Raw genomic sequence first — 9972 nt, 5'->3', positions numbered from 1 at the left:
CTAATTTTGTTGGAGCTGATGATGCAGTCATGGGTCGGTAGTGTTAACAAGAGTGGGCTGAGCACACAGTCCTGAGGTGAGCCATTGCTCAGCATGAAGGCGCTCGATGCTCAGCTACCACCCCAAACTTCCGTTAGCAAGTCCAGAATCCAGTTACAGAAGTATTAATAGAGGTAGGTATAATTTGTAATGTTTAAAAGAAATTTAAGCATGTATGTGGATAAAAAAAGTTTTAAAGGGATATGAGCCAAATGTGGGTAAATGTGACTTGGGTATACAACCTGGTAAGCACAGTCAAATTGGACAGAGGGTTGTTTCCCTGTTGTGGAACTCGATGACTGTGAGGTAGATTTCCTCATATTTCAGAAATTTAATTTGCAGAGCTATATCTAGTTTTAATTAAAAAAAACAACAGTGATATTGTCAATTTATCATAATGCTTTTGTCAAAAGTGACATCAAATGGGCAATGCACAATAAGCCATTTAATATCTTAAATTGATACTCTGCATTAAATGGTGTAAAGAGGTGAAATCATAGTTTTGAATTGTCTGTCAGTTGAATAAAGTATTTAGCCATTAAATCAAAAGTACAAACAAGGAACTAATATCTACATGGAGCAAAAACATGCTTTTGTAGGATATTGGCAGCAATAGGTCTCTGGTAATGTTTGCAGTTGCGGAAAGTCCATGTTTTATTTGTTGAACATCAAATTCTGATAGTTGAGTGCCTATTTTGTTGTTGCCATCGTTGAAGATCTCACAGTATTAATGAGGAACAATAAATGCTACTTGTTGATGTAGTTCACAATTTTTCGTTAAACAACATGAAATTTCTGTAGTTTGCTTTCAGAAATAATTGGCTGTTTCAAACTTTCTCAGTTTAGATCCATATTTGGATGTACGAGAACCATTCCTTGAGTAGAAAACCTTTGTACACAGTAATCTACATGATATGGCATATGTTGCTTTGTTCTTGCCCTTGTTGCTGCAGTGAGAACATCAGTGGAGGACCCTGGCTACCTTTCAGCTGGAGGTCTGCTGCGCATTGCAGTGAGGTTGCCTACATTAATTCTTGAAAGAAGACAAAGCTATGAGTGAAGCAATAGTGACAAGCTCAGAAGCCTCACTTGTCAGCTCTACACATTTGTAAAGATTTTTCTCCAACACTATGCTCAATATGATCCTTGGTAATGAGACGACGCAGTGAAGTCTGCACATATTCTGTGCCCCAGAATTTTTATTACGGTGAATCTGGAGAGTAAAAAGCAAAAATGAATGAGTGTTATATCCATAACTTTAGAACACAGAGATTGGCTGGAAGGTAGTGTGTTGTTACTGAAATGATCCAACAACAGCATTCATTTTATCACCAACCTGACACAGAGGCCACTGTGAAACCCAGAATTGCATTCAAAAGTTATTACTTTAAGTGTTATTTTATTTGCATCATAAACATTCAATTTCCATCTAATATTGACAGATTTAACTCTTTCATTCTACATACCTTATGTATAAAACAAATCTTAGTCGTTTCTCCATTTATTGCTGATGTCTTGGCACAGAACTGTTCTCATCTCTCTGCTTCTGGACTAAAAGCAAATTCTTAGTAGATGTAATACTAAGCATTAGTAAATCAGTGACGAAGTCCAATTTAAATTCTGTGTGGTGTACACTTGATTGAAAGCAACCACTGGGTGTTTCTTATAAAATTCTCTATTCTTCTGGACCCAATGTCAGTTTTTACCTCTCCACTTTGACCAATGAAAATGTCACAGCTTCAGGCAAGCAATGCACTTATCAGTGTTGAAATTTATCCCTGATGTTATATTGTAGTAAAATTTTGCACCACACTTCCATCAAAATCTGTGTATAGAATCTTGAAGCAATACAGCATGGAAGCAGGCCTTTCAGCCCACTGAGTCTGTATCAACCATTAAGCACCCACTTACACTCATCCTATCATAACCATTTTTTATTCACCCCACCAGAGGCTAGAGCAGACACAACTAAGTAAAATTATCATTTAGAATCTGGCTGGGCAGAAAGAAATATTGATTGTAGGAAAGAGCACATGCGGCAGATTAGGAAAGCCAAAAAGAACCATTAAATGTCTTTAGCAAGCAGGAATAAAGAAAGTCCTAAAGGATTTTATGCTTGCATCAAAACCAAGAGGATAACTAGGGAGAGGATAGGAAAACTTAAAGACAAAGGAGAAAAAGTATGCTTAGAGTCAGAGGAAATGAGAGAGTTACATACTGAGTACTTTGCATTGGTATTTATCAAGGAGAAGGACATGTTCAATTATAGGGAGCATAATGTTGAGAATGCTCATGTGTTGGGGTATCTTGATATCAAGGATTAGGTGTTGAGTCTTTTGAAAAGCATTAACATGGACAACTCCACTGGGCATGATGGAATATATCCATGATTATTGAAAGAAGAAAGCAGACAGATTGCTGGGTCTTGACAATAATCTTTGCCTTCCCAATAGTGACAGATAGGTTCCAGAGGTCTGGAAAGTAGCTAATGTTATGTCTTTGTTCAAGAATGGAATGAAGGGTAATCCAGGAAATTATGGTCCAATAAACCTCATATCCATTCATGGTACAATATTGGAAATTGTACTTTGGGACAGGATCTATGCACATTTGGAAAATCATGATCCCTTTGTTGATTTGTACTGATTTGGTACAATTGGATGACACATAAAGCTGAACTTGATTTCTCAGATCTGAAGTGGTCTGATCATTATTTTTAAAATTCAAGAATGGTAAAACTGTTGTAAATTAATTGTGTTTAAGAGGACTCTTAATTCACAATAATCCTGGCACACACTAACTCTACACACATACCAGGCTAAAAATTTTAGGTGATACTTTATCTGCACATTGCCTCATCATTAATTTAATCAGTGTTCTCAATAGGAATTGTCTCCAACTAAGAAATATCAAATATTGTTATAATTTTATAACAAAAAGTTGAAATTTTCTATGAAGTATTACAAAATATCATTTGGAACTGTGCTTCACAATAGCTTCCCTTCAGTCAGGTAAAGCACCAGGACCCAATGAATATACAATGGAGTTTTTTTAAAGCCTTCATTGATACTCTATCCTTTATTTATGTAAAGTCTTCAGTGACTCTATCCTCTGGGACTTTGCCTAAAGCATTTTATGAGGCATCTATTTCATGACTTCCCAAAGGAGATAAAGATGTAACTGATGGTGCCTCCTATAGGCTGATATCATTATTAAATATAGATTCTAAAATTCTTTCTAAAACCTTAGCCAACAGACTTGAGAATATTCTACCTAGAGTTATATCTAAGGATCAAACTGGGTTCATTAAGAATAGGTATTCTCATTGTAATATTTGAAGATTATTTAATTTTTTTTTACTCTTCTCCATCTGAAAAACTTGAATGTGTTGAATCCCTTGATACTGAAAAAGCATTTGATGGAGTGGAATGGCCCTACTTATTTGCTTTCTTAAACCAATTTGATTTTGGTACAGAATTTATATCCTGGATTAAAATGATTTATCAAGCTCCAATGGCTGCAATTATTACAAATAGTCAAAAGTCTCTATATTTTAGGCTGTACAGGAGCCTCCCTGTTTGGCAGGGCTTCCCTCTTAGTCCTTTGCTATTTAATTTGGCTCTGGAGCCTTTAGCTATTACCCTTCGAGTCTCCAATGATATTCATATCAGGAGAGGTGATACGATACATAAGGTTTCATTATATCTGGACGATTTATTAGTTTATATTTCTGATCCCAAGAAATTTATTCCTTTTATGCTCTCCCTACTTTCTGAATTGGGTAGTTTTTCAGGATATAAATTAAATCTTTATAAGAGTTAACTTTTTCCTATTAATAATCACGAGTATTTATACAATCGAATACTCTTTAAAGTTGTTAAGAACCAATTTACTTATTTGGGTATTAAAATTACAAGAATTTTTAAGGATCTGTATAAATATAATTATCTTCCCTTGATAGAATATATGAAATAAACACTTTCCAGATGGTCTCCAACTATCATTAGTTGGTCATATTAATGCAATTAAAATGATAATTTTACCAAAGATTATAGATTTTTCAAGCAGTACCTTCCCTCATCCCTAAAATATTTTTTGATAAGGTAGACTCCAAGATATATTCTTACATTTGGAATAATAAAAATCCTGGATTGAGCAAACCTTCATTGCAGAAACAAAAGAAAGATGGAGGAATGTCTCTCCCTAATTTTATATTATATTGTTAGGCTATTAAAATCTGATATATTACCTTTTAGATTTATTACTCAGACATACATAAATGTCCTTTATGGGTAGAATTGGAATGGAATTCAGTGGCAGGAGTGGGGGCGGGAAGGCAGGGGGTATACATTGGCCTCATTGCTGGGAGCTCCTCTATGTTATCCAAAATCAATCTTAAACCTAGTTCAACACACATACCTTGGTGGTACCTTGGGCACATATTTCTAAAGATAAGTTGGCATGCATTTTTACCAGGTACAAAGTTGAGGTAGCCACTTTAACTTGTATATTCAAAGATAGATAATTTCTGGAAAGGTGTCTTTGAAACACTAACAAAAGTTCTAGATTAGAATTACAATCAAATCTATTAACCGATTTTTTTTGGAATCATACCAACAGAGACTGGACATAGGCCGAGCAAATAATTGCTTTTTCAACATTATTGACTTGAAAAGCCATATTACCTAAGTGGAAGGATCCTAACCCACCTACTCTACTTCAATGGCTCTCTGCTTTCATGTCATGCTTAAGTTTGGAGAAAATTAGGGTTAGACATTTAATACATCTTTTAAATTTGAAGATGTTTGGCAACCATTTATTCAATATTTCCATCGAGTTTAAGAATCATAATTTTATACTGGATTCTTTCTGAGTTCCTCATAGTAAATTTGGTTTTAACCAGGACACCCCTTGTTTTCCTATGTTACTCTCAGAATGGACTGCCAGTCCCTCTTCCTTTTTTTTAGATTAGTTAGAGGGGATTTTGCAATAAAATAATTTTTTCTCTTTCTTTCTTTTGGTTTTACAAGAGGAGAAGAAATAGAAATTTATGGTTAATATGTATTTGTTAACTACTTATATGCTCTTTTTCTTACACACTACATGAATGTAGTGTAATTCTCCTCTTATATATGTTTAATACTCAATAAATGGATTGAAAAAGAAAGGAACTGTATTTCAGTGTTTCAGTGATGTCATGAAAGTGGCAGCTAAGTAGTCAACTTACTCATCAAGAGCCCACTAAGCCAGTCATATATAAAATAAATTCTGAGGTATAAGCTATAATTCAAGTATTAATGATTATTTGAATGTGAGGAGCCAAAGTAGAGTTAATGAGCATGGAGGAAAGGGAGGAAGTGATGACCAAGGACAGATGGAGAAGGCACCACACCATCCCCCACATAACAGCAGTGAGTCTGATAATGAAGATCATTAATTCTCTCTGAGATCCGTGAACTAAGAAAAGTTTTTGAGAAGGTGACTCAGAAGGTTTATGAGGGTAGACCAATAGATGTAGTCTATATGGATTTCAGTAAGGCTTTCAATAAGATTGGTAAGGAAGGTTCAGGTGCTAGGTATTAATGTTGAGATAGTCAGATAGATTCAACAGTTGCTAGACGGTAGGTGCCAGAAAGTCATGGTGGATAACTGTCTGTCAGGATGGAAGCCAGTGATGAGCGGTGTGCCTCAGGGATCGGTGTGGGGTTCCTTGTTGTTTGTCATTTACATTAATGATTTGGATGATGGGATGATAAATTGGGTTAATAAATATGCATATGATGCCAAAATAGGGGGAGTTGTGGATAGTGAAGTTGGTTTTTAGGGACTGCAGAAGGATTTGGACTGCTGAGAAGAGTGGGCAGAAAGATGGCAGATGGAGTTTAATATCAATAAGTGTGAAGTGCTTCATTTTGAGAAGAATAATCAAAACATGATGTATGCAGAGAAGGGGAGGGCATTGAGGAATGTAGAGGAGCAGAGAGATCTTGGAATAATGGTTCATCATTCTTTGAAAGTGGTTTCTCATGTAGATAGAGTGGTAAAGAAGGTTTTTGGTATGCTGGCCTTTATAAATCAAAGCATAGAATATAGGATCTGGGAGGTGATGTTGAGACTGTTCAAGGCATTGGTGAGGCCAAATTTGGAATATTGTGTACAGTTCTGGTCCTGAACATTATCGGAAGGATATCAATAAGTTAGAGCGGGTGCCGAGAAGATATACTAAAATGTTGCCTGGATTGAAGTATCTAGAATAAAAAGAAAAATTGAGTAGACTGGGTCTTTATTCATTGGAGCATAGAAGGTTGAGGGGGGATTTAATAGAGGTATTTAAAATTATGAGGGGGATAGATAGAGTAGATGTGAATAGGCTCTTCCCCTTGAAGGTAGGTGAGATTGGAATGAGGGGTCATAAGTTAAGGGTTAGGGGGAAAAGGTTTAGCAGTAACATGAGAGGGGGCTTCTTCACTCAGAGAGTGGTGGCTGAGTGGAATGACCTTTCGGAAGAGATGATTGCAGCAAGGTCAATTGTTTCAGTATAAAAGAAGGTTGGATAAATGCATGGATCTGAGGGGATTGGAGGGTTATGAACAGGGAGCAGGAAGGAGGGACTAGAGGAGATCACTTAAATTGGTGCAGACTAGAGGGGCTGAGATGGCCTGTTTCCGTACTGTAATTGTTATATGGTTAACACAAAGTGACCTCAGAAGATAATGAACAGAGGCTAGTGAGAGTGGAGAATGATATGAAAGATTTAGCTGCTCGATTTGAAAAGCTGGAGGGGAAACTGAAGGAAATAGAGGACAGAGTAACCTGAACAGAAGACAGATAAATATGACATGAGAGGGTTATCAGAGGCTAAGCTGACAGAGAAATGTTCAGACCTGGAAAATAGAGCAAGATGTAAGAATCTGCAGATTTATGGAGATGTAGAGGGAAAATAAATTTAAAAATGACGAGACAATATGTTACTGAACTCTTAAAGAAATAAATAGAACTGCAGGAAGACCTAAATATCTACATAGAGAGAGCACATAGGCTTCTTGCAGACAAACTGAGAATGGAGCAAACCCTACAAGATCTATCATAGTCAGATTTTTGGACTATTACATGAAAACTGTGGTGTTGCAGCAGGCTTGGAAACAATGGCAGATATCATACGAGGGAGACAGAGTGTATTTTAACCAAAGCTAGTCTCCAGAAATTCAGAGAAAGCACAAAGAGCTACAGCAGGTGATTAAACAACTACTGGAGAAAACCATCAAAGGCAAGTCTCCAGTCCCAGCGCAGATCAGGATTTTCTAGATTCTGGAGCCGAGGCTTTCCAGACACAGTCTGAGGCAATGCCCACACTGGAAAAGATAGGGATCCTCATCAAAACGGATCGCAGAGAGAAGCTGAATAGAGAACTGTAGCAGTTGTCAGCAAAGAACTAGGGGGCAGAGAGGACCATCAACTCCATCAGAGAAAGATCTTTGCATTTTCCTTGGCACCACAGGTGAAGAATTATAGACAGGTTTGAAACAAATGCAGAAATGAGAATTGAATGGAAAATTAAAACAAAACTGCACGTTTCACAAACATTTCTATGACTGATTCCACCTGCATTGAATTCGTCCATCATTAATGAATGAAGATCTACCGGGACCAATGCCTGAAGAGGGCGCACAAAATCAGTGATCCGGTGCGGACTCGAAAGGCCAACATGGCCTGTTTCCACTCCGTAAATGGTTATATGGTTATGGTTAAAAGGCTATTGTCATTATTGAACAGACAAGGGAAAACAATGTGTGTGTGTATATATATATATATATAAATTTGTTGTTTTAAACAAAATTATCTATGCCATGTTTAACAATAGATAGCGAGGCTGTTTATGTATTTTATTTCTGTATTTAACTTAAAAGTAATATCTAAGAGAGGGACTGGACAGGGTTTTCTCACTGCAGAGGGTTACACCTGATATTTACTTTATAACTGTTAGGATTCCCAAAGAAGGATTTTGAGCAACCTCATTTAGTTGCAACCACACAAAAAGTGGCCTCACCCAGGGGAGATCTAGTGATATCTTTTCTCCTCTGTACAAGGAGCTGGCACACCAATTTTTCTGGGTGTCCATTTGGGTTGGTTTGGCAAGTACCTTTTTTTCCTTCTTTTTTTCTTGTTTTCCTATATTAGCTTATTTTACAAATGTTTTTTCATACATGGAGCAATATTACAGCAACACAGTCCTTTAAATTTCATCTGAGGTATCACACTCATATACAGACCAACCAAAACAAGAAACATAAATGGCACATAGAATTAATTTTAGAATACAAAATGTTGGAAAATGACTAATTTAAAGATAGTAAGCTATAATGTTCATGGACTAAATCACCCAATAAAGAGGAGAAAAATTCTTTGCCACTCCACATCCAAGAATTTTAAGTTGGTTATGATAGAGTGGACATTGAGCATAAAAAAAAAGCATAAGAGAGAGTGGGTGGGCCATGTATTTAGTGTCTCCTATGGGAAAAGGAAATGGGTGGCCATCTTATTCAATAGGAGTGTAGTCTTCTCTGCAGAAAAAAGTGATCCAAGACACACTAGGGAGATATGACATGGTAATCGGTACAATAACTAGTAAAAAATATATCAATATTGAATATTTATGCTCCCACAGAAGATGATTCCTCATTCTTTGGAGACATTGCAGATATAATTCCAAATAATGCTAAGGGTATGATAGTTGTTGGTGGAGACTTTAATGTTTTTCTGGATAGGAGATTGGATAGGTCTCTGATAGCACATAAGCAATCAAAAAAATCTAAAACGTTGAATAACATGTTAGGAGACCCTTGGAAACACAGAAACCCAAAGAGTGGGGACTTTAGTTTCTTCTCAAACATACATGGGAGTAGTTCACGCATAGATATGTCTTGTGTTCCTAAACAATATATGTGTAAAATAATTGATTGTAAAATAGACTCAGTAACAATCAGTAACCACACAACTATAACCCTCTCCCTGGATTTAGAAATGTAAAAGTGTTAAATACTGGAGAGCATACATTTCTCTATTGACTGACTCAGGAAATTAAATAATGTGTGGTGGAGTATTTTGATATCAATGATAATGGTCAAGATACACCATCCATCTTTTGGGATGCTGCTAAAGCAATAATAAGGGGTAAAATTATTGATTTATCAATTAGAATAAGAAAATAGAGATTGAAGAAGCAATTAAATCTGGAAAGTAAAATAAAGGTACTAAAGTCAGTACATAAAAAATTAATAAAAATGAAGAACTCCTAACTGAATTAAGACAAATAGAGACACAAATTAGAGAAGCTCTTGACATAGAAAGCTAAAGGGGCCCTGAGATTATCAAACCAAAATATTATGAGAAGGGGAACAGAGCTAGTCACCTCTTAGCATTTCAGCTGCATAAAGAGAAGCTAATCGAGTGGTCTCCAAAGTCTTTCACCCGGCCTCAAGGAAGTTAGTTTCACAACCGGAGAAATAGCAGGAAAATTTGCATCCTTTTAAGAGGAACTATATGGACCATCCTAAAATCATAGACAAAGAGGGGAAGATAAGAGCATTCTTTTCTAGATTAAATTTACCCGTCTTTTCCCAAGAAGATGTGGTAAAAATGACAGCATGTATAGAAGAACAGGAAATAAAGGGAGTTAGTAATAAACTAAAGAATATGAAGTCCCTCATCTAATCAAACAAGTTAAAAAATCTCTTTAGGGTTCTTTTTTCAATAATTTTTAAAGTTTATAGATCAATTATATTTGCTTTTTATTTAAAAATGTTTTTTTTTGCATTCTTTGATCTATTATTATTGAAATTAGTAGTTGATGTCTGGCTTTGATTGTAATCACTCAGATAATAGGTTGGGATTAAAATTAGATTAGTTATAGACTTTTCCTATTTTGTCGACAAC

At 36.0% G+C, this 9972-nt stretch overlaps 1 long non-coding RNA gene across 1 annotated transcript in view; it reads right to left on the bottom strand.

Moving 5' to 3' along the window:
• Positions 1-453: 453 nt before the first annotated feature.
• Positions 454-9972, bottom strand: part of LOC138756225 (uncharacterized) — a 48088-nt gene continuing 38569 nt past the window's right edge. The window contains exon 3 of the long non-coding RNA XR_011352882.1: positions 454-1252. This is a non-coding gene — a long non-coding RNA (uncharacterized lncRNA). The remainder of the gene's footprint in view (positions 1253-9972) is intronic.

The sequence above is a fragment of the Narcine bancroftii genome, chromosome 3 (genome assembly GCF_036971445.1).
Source record: "Narcine bancroftii isolate sNarBan1 chromosome 3, sNarBan1.hap1, whole genome shotgun sequence".
Taxonomy (NCBI): domain Eukaryota; kingdom Metazoa; phylum Chordata; class Chondrichthyes; order Torpediniformes; family Narcinidae; genus Narcine; species Narcine bancroftii.
This window is presented reverse-complemented; position numbering and strand designations above follow the sequence as displayed.